Genomic DNA, 16,399 nt, shown 5'->3' on the forward strand with positions numbered 1-16,399 from the left:
CTGCCAGCAGCCCCCATTCCTGGTCTCCATCTGAGACAATCAACATGCCATGGACCTGCACCACCCTGGCTCTGCCGGGCTGAAAGCAAGAGGAGCAGCTGTGATCAGCATCCCCTGTCCGTGTTCTGCTCTGACCCTCTCAGTACAAACCACCCCCAAACAGAGCCAGCCACTTGATTGCACCACACAAACATCCTCACCGAGAGAAAACACATCTAAAAGCCTCCCAAATCCATGGAGCATCCCTTCCTAGCAAAATGTGCACATGTTTCAGCAGAGAGTGTTTAGCATCCCCAGGAGGATGCTCAGCCCAGCACCTATCTCCAGGCATCTGGTGGTGCTCGCTGGCCCATGACCGGCAGGAGGTCAGGCTCAGCTAATGCTGCCCTCCAGAACTGAGTGGAAGGAGTGGAGGAAACAGTCTTGCCACGCTCAGAGCATCACCTGCGGCTGGAAAGGCAGTCGCAGATGTGCCCGGAGAGTGGCTGCGCGGCTGCAGGAGCACGGGCTCTGAGCACAGGGCACTGGGGTGAGCGTGGTCCCTCCTGCCCTCGGTGGTGTTAGGAAGGAGAAGGCATCCTGGGAGCCATCACTGCAGCGTGCAGTCACTCATTTGGTTTTATAGCCTTTTATTGCTGCAGCTGGTTGATCTTCCCTGGTCTCTGCCATCTTGAGGAGGGCAGCCGGGCAGGCTGGCACGTGGACGCACTGTGCTGAGCCGCTCGGCACTAGGGCACGTGCCTGGGGTGCCTCTGGGCTTGCACCACTAGTAAAGCACCAGCACAGCAGGGAAACTGGTTTCAGCACCTTGCTGGGACAGTCCCCAGTGCTATCCACAGGCCCTTTACCTGCAGGATGAGCCCCCCCACCCCCCGCTTATTACCTGGCTGGTGGTTTATAAAACTTTAAAGCTAATGGTGTAATAAACTCCAATAATGATATTGCAGCTGCACCAGGGCACCCTGGGATGAATACATTATAGGAGCTGCAGCAGTTAGGCAGGCAGGGCAGCATCAGGGCTGGGAGATGCTCTAGCCAGCACTGCAGGAGATGGTCAAGGCTCCCCTGGCCCCACTGTGAGCAGGGCACCCCCTGTTTCACTCCCTCCTAAACAATAACCAAGTAAAGGCAACTGGACGAAGGGCAGCCCACCTTGGCCACAGTCCTCCCTGATCATAAGCCAGGCCCGGAGACCTCCACGAATTGGGGGAAGCATGACCCCCTAAAGCAGCCTACCAGCAGTTTCTGACTCATAGTCAAGGGCTGCTTAAATGGATGAACTGGGCTGAGCCTGGGGGACCACCCTGGTTCCAGTGGTGGGAGGCCCCCACAGCACTGGACTCCCTGCTGGGGTGAGTCTTGGCCACCGTGTGTAGCCCTCAAGCATCAGCTGGGCATCCCTGTCCTGTCTCGACAGCGCCAGCCCAGGTGCACACTGTCAAGGCTGGCATGCCAGCATGCACAGCTGCATGCATGGGTAGGGGTGTTTCTGAACACACCTATATGGGCACAGCTGGGAGGGCATCTCATAGCCAAAGGGACATGCCCAGAGCTGTGCCGCACTGGAGGGGCAGGGTACAGCTGGGTGCAGCCTTGCTGTGGCACACAGAGAGCATGAGAACCCATCCCACGCCCCACAGCCCTGACCCTGCACCAGGGAGCAGGTCTCTTCTGCACTGGCATGGGAGCAGAAGGGTGATGGATGCTGCAGGGCTGGAGCCTGGCACAGCAGTGGCAGGGAGCCCATCACCAGGCTTTTTAGGCACCTCTAGAGAGATGCAGCTTGTGAGTAGCCCCAGTGCAGGGCACAGGTGATGCTGGCACTCCAGCAACACCCACACTGGGCAGCAGGGCTGGTGCCCACCCACTGCAGCTCCTCTGTCTTGGCCCTGGCCCCAGGGGATGCAAGAAGACGGCTGGGAGTGTGCCCAGGCAGCAGAGCATGCAGATCCACTCTTCTTCGCGCTCTGGGAGACATCACTCAGCTGCTCCCTCATGCTCAGCTGTGCCCACAGGCCCTGTCCTGCCCTGTCCCCTGCAGCCACTGGCACCTGTGCCTGGGCTGTGCCCGGTGGCTCCCTCCTGCCCCGGACTGCTCCTCCTGCCCCATCTGCAGTGCTTCGCCCAGGCAGCTCCTGCCTTCTGCTTGCCTTTCCTAAAAACAACAGAGCCATAAACTGCCAGCAGAGCTGCCTCAGCGCAGCAATAGGGCTGAGGTTTTAAATGCACCCAAGTCAGAAGATTGGAAGTTATGGGTCCCCGAGCAGCTGTAGCTCAGCCGCATGGTGCCCATGATGGCCCTGCATGCACAGCCGCCGCGCCGCGGGCAAGGGGCAGAGTTAGTGTTACCATGGGAACCATCGCTCCCCATTTCCTGACATCTGTGTGATTAAAACCTCAACCTTAATGCCACGGCCCCACCAACGGCATGTGTGACAGGGGCATCCTACCTACCGTCCCCGAGCTGCCAGGTGAAGGGGCTGGGAGCCAAGCCCAGGACTGCCCCTCCTCAGCGGCTGGCAGGGAGGCAGTGGCTGGACCAGGTCGGTCCGGGGGGGAGCAAGAATTCAGAGGAGGCCATAGGGAAGTCCCAATGTCAGCTCCACAGCTCAGCTCCTGGAGCTGGGATCCAGCCTGGTGGCGGGCCCCCGGGCTGCGTGTGCTGAGGGCATGGCACGCAGCTGGCCAGCAAGCATATCAAATCAATCAGCCCCAGCATGGGCCACGAGCACTGACAGCAAGGCGGGTACCGCCTGCTGCGGAGCACATGGCTAACATCAAACACGCCACAGAGCTGGGTGCCTTCAGCACCCCGTGTGCTTCAAACCCCCAGCATACCACTGGCACCAAGAGTGGAACTTGCTGGGCTTCATCCTGGGCATGCTGAGAATAGGGAAAGCATCTGACCGCCGAGCATCCTGGAAGCATCGACCCCAAATGTGAGCTGGGCCATTGCAAATACGACACCTTCAGGCACCAAGTGCCAGCTCCCTGCAAACGGGCAGCTGACACCAAGTGCTGAGGGCACCACCGGTGCACCACAGGCAGTGAAAACTGTGCTGTGAACATGGGATGCATGGCAGGCTGTGAGTGCTGAGTGTGCTGCAGAGCGAGCTTCGGCAGGGAAAGCACAGACTGATGGCACTGCTAATGCGAGAGCCAGCAATAGCAGTATGCACAGAGCATGCTGCCACTCCAAGGTGGGCTGGCATCTAGCACCAAGCACAGGCTAAATAGCAGAAACACCACCAACACTGTGCAGGAAGCTTTGTAAATAGAAAAAGCGTCAGGAAGCTTGTACCTATCACACCATGGGCTGTGATCACAAGGCACACAAGAAATGGGCAGCGCATTAGGCACTGGGGGCTGGATGCAGGGCAAGTGGCAAGTATGCACACCTGCAGGAGCAAGCAGGGAGCGCATGGACAGCGGGAGCATGCTGCGGGTGCCGCAGGCTGAGCCCACTGCAAGCGCTGCACGCAGCACTGGCACTGAGCGCCATCCACAGTGCCAGGAGTCTGCTGTGAACACTGATCACACCACAGGAACCAAAACACCGAGCACAGCACAGAGAGTAGGCCAGTGCAAGCACTGACTATGCCGCAAGTGCCAAGTCTAACAGGCGCTGGGCACACCTTGAATATGAAACGCTGCCTGCAGAGATTGTTCGGTGCTTGGCAAACATGAAACCGCAGCTGCCACCAAATGTTGAAGGTGCTGCAAACATCAGCGGCGGCGGGTCCCACACACCAAGCACACCATGTGTGCTGAGAGCTGCTGCCACTGAGTGCGAGTGCTGAGCAAATAACAATGATGCCACAGGTATTAAGTGCTGAGCACTCTGCAATTATCAAGCAAACCGTGGGCATCAAGCACTGCACACACCGCAACCGCAAACACACCGCAGGCACCAATTTGACAAATACGCTCCTGATAACAAGTGTGTGGCTGGCGCTGAGTATGTCAAAAAGAACATGTGAGTGTGGGTACAGAGTGCCATGGGCTAATGCAGACACCAAACCTGGCACAGACACTGAAGATTCTGCATATATCAGCTTGGGCATTGTGCACATTGCAAATATGCAACACAGCATGGGCACTGAATGCCAACCAAATGCATTTCTGGCTCCTTGTTATGTGCTGTGCTATAAATGAAATGTGCCAAGGTACTCTGCTCTAAATGCATTGCAAACACCACATGGACGCAGACACCAGGCACTCCCATGCTGACCACCAAGAGCTGGGCATGCTGCAACCAGCCCTCTTCCAATGCCTGCCTCAAAGCCTGATGCAAAGAGCAGTTCCCCCCAGGCACAGTGTGCTCTGCAAACACCAGACTTGGCAGTGGCACCAAACGCTGGCACACCGTGTGTTGCAAACCTGCCCCAGGTGTGCTACAGCAACTTGGCAAGCTGCTTGCAGCTGGCCCGCTGGCTGCTGGCCCCCCAGTTCCCCCACCCCAGGGCGTGTGGGGTCCTGCCTGTCTCTTGGGAAGCAACAGCCATGCAGGAGGGCCAGTGGTGCGGCACGTGCCGGTGTGCTCAGGGCCTGTTATTTCATTTTCACTTGTCCCATCCCATTAGCACAGTTGTCTGCCACCAGAGAAGGGAAAATTGATGCTAAACGGGATATCAATTTATCATGGAGTGTGTCACCCGCCGCACGGCTCTGCCAGCCGAGCAGCAGAGACGCGCTGCACCAGCCAAGCAGCACCTGTAATTAACAGCTCGTCAGCCTCCCCCGAGCGCTGCAGCCGGGCACCAGCTGGCGGGTTCAGTGTGGGGAATCCCAGCTGCGGTGCCACCCTCTGCCCCCGGCTGGGACCTCAGCATCCCGCCTTAGGGGCCACGTGTGCCCACCTCCTACCCCACTGCCAGGGAAGGAGGCATGGGTGTCTGGGGTTGCCAGCCCATGGGATGCTTGGAGAGAGAGGTTTGTCCCCTGTCCCAGCCCTGCCTCAGCCATGTCCCCCCTTGCCCTGATGCCTTGGTGCTGAGGTGTCCCGATGTGAAGCAGAGCTGTAACTCATGCGGTGACGGTGCCCAGTGAGTAATGAGCCGGGAGCCCGGCTCCTGGGTGTGAGTTACGGCCATTGCCTGCGCTCAGTGAGACATCAATCCCAGCAGGCGGCAGGGATAGAAACATAGCATTCACCGTGCCGGGAAGGGGACGCAGGATGGGCCATCAATCCTGGGCAGCTGGGTGGGATGCCAGCATGAGCAAGGAGTGGGCACAGTCAGAGAGCACCCACTGGGGACACCCCTTCCTGTGTCCCCACATCCAGCCCTTGTCCCCCTGGGCGCCCCTAGCCCCAGAGTGAATGCAGGCTGTCATGACCAGCTCACGCTGCCCAGCTGTGGGGCCACAACAGGAGGGATGTGTCAGATGTGGTTTCTCCTAGCCCTGGAGACGCTGGTGGACAGGCAGGAGCAGGAAGGAGGGAAAGGGCCACCGGCACAGCCTGGCACAGAGCCAGGAACGGGATCTCAGTGCTGTGCCAGCAAAATCTCCGAAGGGGTTTTGCGTGAGCAGGCTCTCCAGCGCTGCTACTCTGGGCTGCTCAGCGGTGCCTCCACTTCCCCAACGCCCCTGCCATACAGGGGTGCTGCAGCCGCACAGCCCCTTCCCCACCATTCCCTGGCAGGAGCAGAACCAGCCCCCACCCCAGCTGTGCACCCGGCGTGCCCCCTGCCCTGCACCCGTCGTGCCGGGGCTGTGCAGCAGCAGGCAGCTGGCGGGAGGGAGCAGGCGAGCAGGGTGGCCCGCAGAGCCGAGCCTGTTTGCCGCTTTGATGTTAAACACCCAGAGATGAAATGCGTGCCCCAGGGCTGGGTCCCTTGCAGCCAGCCGGCCGGCCAGCCTCTGGCTGCAGAGCCGTGTCAGCGCTGGGGCCGATAATTGGATGCATGTTTCTTCCAATGAGTTTGTATCATTTTTATGTAAATTTGACATTTTCCTGATGTTCTGTAATGTGCACAAAGCAAGTGCCGCTCCTGCCGTCGGCAAAGCCTATTTCCTTCCTGTCTGAAGTGCTGTGTTGATTTAAGGGCCTGCTAATACGCGCAGCCGGCCCCCCCGTGCACATGCACGTGCCCGCACGTGGCCCACCGGCTCCGATCTCTCTGCATCAGCCTAATGTGCAGCTCCTGGGTACCCAACGCCATGCCCTACCCAGGGCTGGGGACGACCTGCACTGGCACAGCATGGACCTGGGCTCCCTAAGACAGCAGACCACCTTCTTCCTCCATCTCACATGGCACCAAATCCCTGCTGGCACCGCTGGATGCCACTTGGCTATTTGGCTTATCCTGGCAAGGATGAAAAACTGCCTCTGTGCCGGGCATAGCAGGGACACCGCTGTCAGCCTCCACAGGGCTCTTTCATCTCCTGAAGGAAGGTGGGAAGAGATCAGAGCCCTGAAGCCAGAGGGAGAGGAAAGCAGGAGCAGCCAAGGGACACCTTTCTGGCAGCGCAGGGAGGTGCTACTAATTAACCACACGCCTAGGGCTGCAGGGGACAATGCAGGGGGAGATTTGAACTCTGCTGCTCTGGGAGCTGCTGGAGGAGCTGGATGGATCTACCCAGGCATCCCAGGTCGTTCCTGGGCAGGTGTCTGTGTGTCCTGGCTGCAGCACTGCCTGCCCATGGGCAGCAGCCGTGGCACTGTGGGGGACCCTTCCTGGGGGCGAGGGCACCCACGTTCCCACATCTCCTGGCTTCTCGCGCCGCACAATTTTCCCAGGCTCCATCTTTGGTGCAGGCAAGCGGGTTTCAAAGGCAACGCTGCTATTTAAAGCCCTTATTGTTCGCGTCCTTGACACCGGCAGCTACATCCTGCTGTCGTTCGATGCGAGCGCATCCTGGCCCGGCCAGCCAGAGGAAGGCAGCTAATGAAGAGCAAGTGCAAAGACGCCTCTTCTTTGTTCCGATCACAAAACGGCTTCCCAAACAGTCTCCCTCCGCCCTTCGCTGTGCAGCTATTTATAGCTCCCCTTCCCCAGGGCACGCCGGGAGTTTCCTCCAGACGACGATGCCCAGGGATCCCTTCAATGGGCTGCAGCAATGAAGGCTCTCCAGCTCCGAAGCCCTAAAAGCTGCTCGCAAATGTGCCCCATCCCTGCATGCGTAGCAGGGGCAGCTACGAGGACAGCCGGGTCAGCCAGGGCCAGGGAGAAGGTGGGCTTCCCACGGTCAGCACTCTGCCCAGCCTGGGCAGCCAGTGGCCCCGGGGGAGCTTCTCCATCTGGGCAGCATCACTACCTCTCTCATCTTCCTCCCCATGCAGGGGCGCACATCTGCTGATGCTGATCCCCTGCCTGCCTCGGGCACAGGGCTGTGCAGCTGCGGGATGCAGTGGAGGTCTGGGTGCCCCAGCTGAGCCCCCTGTGTCCTGGAGCAGCCTGCTTCCCAGCCCCCTGATCAGAGCGGGCATCTGCTGCACCCCCATACCAGGCGTGCTCTCTCCGGTGAGAGGCTTTGACAGGAAATTAAAGATTAATGTTCCCCGAGGCACCTGTGCCAGCAGCACCCACGGTACCAAGGACGTGCCTGGCATGGCAACTAGGCTGGGGGGGCTGGGGCAGGGGTGCCCGGGGCATGTGGGCAGGGAGCAGGGGGGCTGTGTGAGAGGCAGAGGTGGGCATGAGGAGGGAAGGGACATGTCCCCTGGGCACGAAGCCACCGCCACCATCACTCCGTCGGGCATCCAGAGCCAGGCAGGGCAATGCCATCCCGCAGGCAGGGCAGCACCAGGGCCGAAGTGGCTAGAGGGGTGGCTGCAGAGGGCTGCAGGACTCAAAGCTCTGTGGAGAGCTCTCAGACCCCTTCCTGCCTCCTTCAACATGGGGGCTCGCCTGGCCAGGGAGTCACCAGCCCCTCGAGGGGACACCTTGTGGCAGGCTAGGGGACACCGGTGTCCGGCTAACTGGCCACCTGGCATGGTGAGCAGAGCCATGCAGCTGAGCAGGCAGCGTGATGCCAGGAGCGTTTCCTCTCTCCCGCTGGGAGGGGATTAAGTTCAGCCCAGCTCTGGCTGGCAGCAGCTGTGCCCACATGGCTGCACCCGTGGCTGCAGCTGCTGCCTCGGCTACAGGCGCAGCTGGGTGCTCCATGCCTGCTGCACCCACCGCCCACTCCCATGGCACCCTGACCCTGCTCCCAGGGCACAGGGCTGTGCCAGAACCCCCTTGTGCCCTGCACTGACTCCCATGGGCACACGCTGAGCCTCACGAGGGTGGTGGGACCCATCCCCCCGCTGTCTGCCCTGGGCATGCACCCACCATGACCATGGGTCTCTCCGTGGGAGCACCAGGTGCCTTGGTGTGCAGGGCTGTGGTTTTGTGAAATATGGCCCCTATAAATCCCGCCGGGTGCGAGCTGTAATTCTCAATATATTTTCAAATATAGTTCAATTATTTTTCCCATATATCATGGGGAAATTGCATTGGCGAGTGGCGGCGCTAGGCAGGGAGTGCGTGGCAGGGCGGCGTTAATAGGATTGTTCATGGTATTATGCATGAGGTCGTTCAGGACACAGTGGGGAACCTCGCGTGCTCCAGAGAGACGGAAGGAATAAATCAGGCTATTAGCCCAGCACCTTGCTCAGGTCTGCAGGGGATTAATCTCTGCAGCGTGGGGGGATCCCAGCTGGGCTGCCTCCCTGGGCTCCTCCCGGGAGCTCTGTCCTACTCACTGCCCACATCTGCCCAAAGCACTGGGGAGTACAGGCAGCACTGAATGTGCCAGTGTCACCAGAGTGGGTGTGACATGTCACCAGGGAATGGGCATTCCATGACTGCACTCAGGAGAGTCCCTGAGCCAAGTAGCCAGGCTGGCTGGACACCCTGGGAAGTCCCTCGGTATCTTGGGACCTTCTCTGGAAAAGCTCCATCCTTGGCTTGAGCTTGCAGAAGGGCTGAGGACAAGCATGTCCCCAGTCCATAGCCCTTGTTCCAGCCCTGTGGGGGGTGCCAGCAGCTTCGTGTCCCATGCCATGCTGCAGGTGGGCAGCACAGGGTGCCCTCGCTGCCTCTCACCATGAGGCAGGTGCTCGGCCAGCAGTAGCTGGGGAGCAGCTGCAGCCTTCAGGACGGGCGCATATAATCAGCCGGGACAGTCACATTTCCCTCGGTTGGCCATGAATATTTATGCAATTTGCACAGAGCTGCCGGAGCCAAGCTGCTGAGCTGGAGGGGAGACGGCTCCCTCCCAGGTCCCATGGGACCTCCCTGGGGCTGGTCCCGCTTGGTCATGTCACTGCACACACCTCCACACTGCAGCCGGCGGGCAGTGAGATGGGAGGTGAGGGTCCTGGGAGCAGTGACCTTGGGCATGGATGCAAGGGAGGGCAGAGCGTCTGAGGCAGGGCTGGGCACTGCTATGCTGGGTTTGCAGTGGGAACACCTGCACCAGCCACAAACCACACAAAGAGCACCAAAAGAGGGTCCCAGATGCTGGGCTTGTGGACTGCCATTCCACCCAGGAGAGCCCAGCAGCCTCGGCACTGCCTGGGCTGGTGCCAACAGACATGGAGCCTAGCATGCAAACAGCGAGAGGACTTGGTTGTATCTCTCCAGGGTGTCTCTATTTGGGGGCAACTGGAATTACTCCAGGACCCACCACCATGGGCTTGTGCTGACACTCAGCTCGGGACACAGGGAGGGGGTGAGGGACAGCACTGCTGTGGGCTGCAGACTGCTCCCTGGGGTGGCCCATGCAGTATCTCCAGGGCTCCTTTGCAGAGGCTGGGCATCCAGGGGCTGCTTCCATGCCAGGAGCAGGCAGCATGCTTGCTTCCCTTGTGCAGGGCTTGGCCCACTCAGAGCAATGAAGGGGTTCCCAGCCTGGCAGATGCCACTCACCCCCTGGCTGGGTCCCTGGGGGGCTGCCCGGCCCTGCAGCAGATGCCCCACAGCAGGCAGGGAGGCCAAGGACCCACTGGGCAAAGGCATGGGTGCTTCTCAGCAGCAATGGGGCTGGCAGTGCCAGAGCAAGGAGCGAGTGCAGGTGAGGTTTACAGTAAAGGGAAAAACAAATTATTAATCATGAGAGCAGCCCCAGCCGGGCTGTCAGGGCCGCATGGGCTCATGAATATTCAGCATCGGGCTGAGCACTAAATCTCATTTAAATGTCAGGGACCATTAGGCAGACAGGGAGGGGGCTGGGATGGCAGCTCCCTGCTCTGTGCCAAGCCCTGCACCAGCCGGACGGGCCAGGACCAGGGTGCTGGCACCTCCCTGGCATGGCTGGGCAGGGGCCAAACTGGTGCTCTGGGTGTCCCTAGCCCATTGCTGCCTGGGTGCACCTCAGGGGTGTCTGAGACCCCCTGGCACTTCTGCCAAGCCTGAACATCTGATTGCAGATGGGTGCTGAAAATCCACGCTGAGCATCCCACAGTTCCAGACGCCAACAGGCATGTGCCCTGCTCCCCCTGGGCAGGGGAACAAATCCTTCTAAATCATCCACCCAGGCAGGCTCAGCCTTGCAGGACACAGTCCCCTGGCCCCCAGCATCCCGGCCAACCCTCCTTATTCCTCAAGGCACACAGGGGCAGCCCCATATCCATCCCTGGGTGTAGAGCTGGTGGGTGCCAGAGGGGTGCCTGGAGAGGCGCCTGTGAGGACCAAGGGGGTGCCAGGGAGGTGTGGGCAGCACACCCAGGGTTCTCTGCACACTTGGCGTCCTCCTTTGGAGCCTACTGTGGAGTCCATTCCCCGGTGGTGCCTGTGCACCATCTCTTTCCGTGTCAAGTATCCGCTCCTCCTGAGCCACCTGCCTGCACCCAGCTACCCGTGCTCGGGGTGGCAGCTCCCAGTGGTGCCTGCAGTGGTGGCAGTGGCAGCAGGCAGCAGCAGGCAGCAGGAGGAAGAGAGGCATGCCTGGGCATTGCCTCCCTGTGCTGGCACTCACACTCTCTCCAGCTCAGCAGGGGCCTGGCAATTACACAGATACATTTAAGCTCTTAATCCTACTGAAGATTATTCCAAGGTCGGGGTGTGAGGCAGGTCCCCATGCGCTGCCAGGCTGTGATGCGTCCCTGCTGCCATCTGCCGGGACAGGCCAGCTGAGGTGATGCTGGTACCCTGGTGCACAGCAGCTCTCCCCATGCCTGGGCCACCAGCATCCCTCCACCTATGGCATGGCCACAGCCATGAGCATGCTGGCATCACCTGCAGGTTTGACCCTGGTGTGGAGGACCCTGCCTGCAGCCTCTCCCAAGTGCTGATGCAAGCCTCTGGTAACTCCCTCGGCCCTCCTGCCTCTCAGCCCCATCAGATCCCTGTTGTTGCCCCGCTGTTCTCCATGGGAAGTGTGAAGGGTGGCCTGAGTTACCCAGAGGGATGAGGAGACCTTTGAAGAGTCCTCTCCAGCAGGGCTCAGGGGACATCTTGGACTTGCCATGGATGTGGCTGGGGATTCAAGGGTGCTGTGTACGTTTCCAGGACATCAAAGCTGAGAGCTGCAGAGGAATGTCTTAGCCTGGGTCTGAGGAACCCTGGTGACCAAATTGATGGCTCACAAGCTCTAAAATGTTATCATCACTGGCACTGGCACGTGATGGTCTAAGAGCAGCACATGGCTTGAAGATGGTGCAAACCAACATGGAGGCAGGTCTGAAGCTCCCTGGAGAGCGGGATCATTAGCTTCAGAAGCTCATTCCCTTGGGTCGTGCTGGGGTCTCCTCCAGGCACCTTTATGGTGCTTCCCTGCCCAAGGCAGGTTGTGTGGTGGTAACTAAAAGGAGGGAAGGTGCCTAAGAGATGGAAGGCGCTTGGACTGGGTATCGGCACCAGGATTCTCCCTCCTGCCCTCTGCACCGCTCATTGGAAACCAGCACCTGCTCCCCAGCGTGGCTGCAGCCCGACAGCTGACGGAACCCTGCAGGACCTGGCATTTCCTCCCTGGGAAGATGTGTAAGTGCTGCAATCCATCACTGTCCTCTCTCCAGTGGCAGGCCAGCTGGGCTGGGGGACAGGGCTTTGCAGGGGCGGGGCTTGTATTACCAGACAGGGGCAGTGGGACTCTGTGGGCCAGTCCCAGGGGACAGTGAGAGGATGATGCATGCTGCACCTTTGGGTGCTCTCTGACCACACTGAACCATGTGCACCCAGGACTGGCACCAGGCTCACCCTGCTGGGCAGGAGCAGAGCCTGGGGCAGCACCATGCCTGCCTTTCACCCACAGAGTCCCTGCATCCCACAGTCCCCGCAGAAAGATGCTTTTCCAGCCTGGCACCCTCCCTCCTGCTGCAGGATGCTCTGGGGGCCAGCACTGGGTTCTCCTGCTTTCCCCTCATCTAGCTACCCAGCTGAACAACCATCCTGCACACCAGCATGCAGACACACCAGCCTCTGCAACCCACCCCTCTACCCCACCGTACCCCCCTCCTCTCACACCCCCAAGCCCCACAGAGCTGCCCACACCCCAAACCCTTGCATCTCCTCCTGTTACTGGTTGGGAAGGCAAAAAAAAAAAAAATAATTAATGATTATTAGGAAGAGCTAAAGCGGAATTGCAAATGTTATTTCTCCGGTAGATGGATGATAGCGGGGTGGATGATAGATAGCTGGATGGATGGATCTCTCTCCCTCCAAGCTGTAACCCCCTTCCAATCGCTCCCTCTGGAGCACTGCTGTCACCTTGTCTCTGCTCAGAAGGGCTTTTACTGGCTCACTGGGGGATGCACGAGAACAGGTTATTAATACATGGAGAGGGGGATGGAATCTATTTGACTTGAAAATAGCTGAGAAACTGAACTGCACTTTTAAAATCTGCTTTTAATCAGAAGGAAAAGAAGAGAAGTTTGAACAATTAGGGAGTAATGAAGAGCTTCAGAAAAAAAAAAGCTCTCTGAAGATTAGCTAAGATTTTTACAGCACTTGGAGAATTTAAATAGCTATGCCGGTATCGAGCAAAATGATACAAATATTCCCTGTGAAAATCACAGGCAGTGGGACTGACGGCGAGTGCCAGAGCCTGGATGTCCACAGGCAGGCACAGCGCCGGCTTGCTGTCAGCAGCGATGCTGTGCTGCCTGCATGCCAGGGCAGGCAAGCAGCTGGCAGCAGCAGGGCTTACCCCTCACCCCCTGTCCTTGAGAGGTAATGAGAGCACGGCCGGGAGGGACCCCCAGCTCAGCCGTGGCGGAGGCTCATGCTGGGAGTGCAACCTCCATGGCAAGGCCCATCCCAGCCACTCCAAGACTTTGGTAAGGGGAGCAGGGGTGATACCCCACAGATTTGGAGCTTGGTGGGCTGGGGATGCCCATCAGATGGTCATGTTGACAGCAGGTCCCTGGAGGAGAGCACATGGAAAACATCCTTAGGTACTCCCATGGCGCACACGTGGGGCGGGCAGCCCTGATGCTGGCAACCCCTGCTCCTAGCTGACCCCTGGCCCTCGCCATACATGGAAGCCTGCAGGTCAGCCCATCCAGCCCCAGCGTACCAGAGGCTGCTCCCCACCAGTACCTGCTAAGGGCCCGTCACTGGGAGGTGAGCGTGGGGGCTGCACAGCCGTGCACAGCAGCAGCTGGGTAATTTTCATGCTAAGTGAAAAGTAAAGTGCACAGACTCTTTATTAGAGCGAGCACGGTGCGGGGAACAATGAAGGCAGTGATGATCGTTAACTTTCTAATCGGAGGAGAAAAGTCCTCAATGCAATTTTTATGGTAATAACATCGACACTAAAGATAATTGCTCCCCGCGTCGCGCTTAGCGCCAGGAAACTGTTTGGGAAAAAAACATTAATTTGCAGGAACTGAGCCAAAGTTTCCTTAAGGCAGCTGTTCCCTGTGCCACCCTGCCCCCAGTCCATGCCAGCACTGCCCGCTGGCCGACCTCCTGCCTGTCCCCACCCTGCCCATACTGGCACCCCTCGTCCCTTGCACTGGCCAGGCTGGGTTTGCACCATGCTGGCACTGGCCGGTGGCATAGGCCTCTCCCAGCATCGGTCCCTGGGGCTCAGCTCAGCAGGAGATGCCGGAGGCGGTGCAGCCCACCTCTGCGGTGGTGGAAGAGGGCCAGGAACATTTTGGGTGACGTGATGGAGTAGTGCTTGTGCTGCGGCAAAGGGGACGGGCAGGGCTGCCCCGCGTGCCGGGACCACCGCAGGCAGGGAGGGATGGGAGCTCGCGCTCCCTGGGGAATAATAAGCACAGGAGAAATTACAGCCAGGTGACATTTTAACGAGCTGGTGTCCTGCGTGGCATTAATATTCCAGTGGCTGCAATTCCCTGGTGGGCGTTTGAGAGATGAAAAAAAAAAAAATCCCAGCCCAGTAAAATCAAATAAATAAATCTCTGCCTAAGCGTGGCGTCTCCCCCGCCCCCGGCACGGAGCGGGCGGCACGCGGTGTGATTTCCCCTGTGATCCCCTGCCGCCAAGCAAGCAATCGGCTCATCTTCGAGCACGGCAGCAGGATGATTTATCCCGGCTCCTGGTGCCCGGGCTCGGGTGAGAGTGTGGGGCTGGGGATGATGCATTGGGCAGGAGCAGAGGTGGCAGCGGGGGGAAGGCCGGAGAGCAGGGCACACACACAGGCCACCATTCCTTCCTAAATTAATTTTAATATTTGACAAATCAAATCTACTTAGGTGAGCCATGGGCCGTGCGAGGGAGATTTATGAGGGTTTGGGGCTGTCGGCTGTGTGTGTAGCCCGTGCCGCCTGGCAGGGCTCTGGAACGCACAGCATCACTAATTCCCCCCTCCCCGAGGGCAGGGATTCAGCTGGCGTGTCCAAGCGTCATGACAGCAGCAAGAAAAATGTCCCGGCCTCTAAGTCCTGGCTAATTAGGCTGGCGGAAGTGATGGGCCCTTTGCCTGCCCCAGCTCTGAGCCCACCGGCAGAGCTGGCAGCCAGGGCGCAGCGCTGGCCACAGCTGGAGGTGGTACCCAATGTCCAGGATGTCCCTAGGAGCTTTGGCTGAGCCAGGGAAGAGCAGCCAGTTCCAGCATGCTGGAGACTGCTCTCTCCTCCGCAGGGCTGGAGCAGTTTTCCATGGGTTGGGGGCTGTTACAAACCTGCAGGCTGAGGAGTGGCACTGGGAGCTAGAGGTGGTGCAGGGGGTGCACAGAGCCATTCCCCCACAGGGTCATTTCAGTCCCAGCGCCACCGCCAGCCTGCAGATTCATGGGACCCGGGAGGTGACAGGAAACCTGATAGATTTTAAGACAGCAACATGCCCTGAATCTGTAAGGTGCCTGAGCAGGCAAGACAGGGAATCCAAAATGTTTACAGCCTCAGGGGACATGGTGACTGTGAAGCAGGGAGGGCAGGCTGGGTTGCCTGGGATGAGCTGGCCACGTCGGGGAGAGACAAACAGCATCCCTGATGTGCTGTTGGAAATCCCTTTCTCACCACAGGCATCCCCCCAGCAGCTTTGCGGGACCAGCTGGGGACACTCAGGGCGGCCCAATGCCCCAGTGCTGAACCCACTCCTGTGGCAAAGCCCTGGCATGGGGGGCTCCCCTGGGCTGCAGAGGTCTTGTGGTGATTCTGGAGAGGGGTCTTCAACACTTTCTGCCCTGTGGGTGGGGACCAGCCTGTACTTGTTTTTTTCTTGCTGACTCCTTTATTTGGCACAGTTGGGCTCACTGTGCCCATGTGCCCAGCCAGGGAGACGGGCTGCCCTCAGCCAGCACTTGCCTGGATGATGCTACTACAGAGACAAAGCACTAGGGTCTGTGCCGAAAAGCCCCATGTCTGGCTGCAGCCTCAAGCTGCAGTGTCTCAAGGGGCTTGCAGCACGTCCCTGTCTCGAGGGACCTACAGCGGCACATGGCCTGCGGCACAACAGACAGCCTTTCCAACTCCTCCAGCAGCCAGGAGGCAAGCGGTATGCCTAGCTTGGACCAGCCTGGAGCCCTGGGTGGCTCCACTTGCCTGCCCTGCCTGTGCCCTCCCCCAGCTCCTGCTCTGCTGATAGCAAAGCCCTCCACCTGCCTGAGGCATGCCAGAGAACAGCCAAGGGCCACGGGAGGGATGTGAGATATGGGAGAGACAATCTGTCCGCAGGGATGACATGCACGCCTACACCCAGCAATTCTTACAGTATAAAACAGAGACCTCAAAGATCTCAAAGGACTAGAAGAAATGTCTACAAGTTGCCTGGGCCAATAGGGACCAGCTGTGAGAAGTGATGGATATAAGGAGAAGGCAGTTTCTAGCACCTCTTTTCCCCTGTGTTTGGCTGGGCTCTGGACTGGGCACTGGAGCCAGGCGCTGCATCCCAGTGTGTCCCTGCAAAGCAGGATGCAGTAGGATGGATAGAGGGCTGTGCCTCTGGGGCTGCAAGTCTGCAGCAGCGCTTCATCCCTAAAAGCTGCACACGATTCCTGGTCGCTCTCGCTAGTCCAGCTCCAGCCCCATGGGTGCCACATCCACAGCAGAGGCAAACTG

This window comes from Falco punctatus (genome assembly GCF_963210335.1).
Source record: "Falco punctatus genome assembly, chromosome: 8".
NCBI classification, from domain to species: Eukaryota; Metazoa; Chordata; class Aves; order Falconiformes; family Falconidae; genus Falco; species Falco punctatus.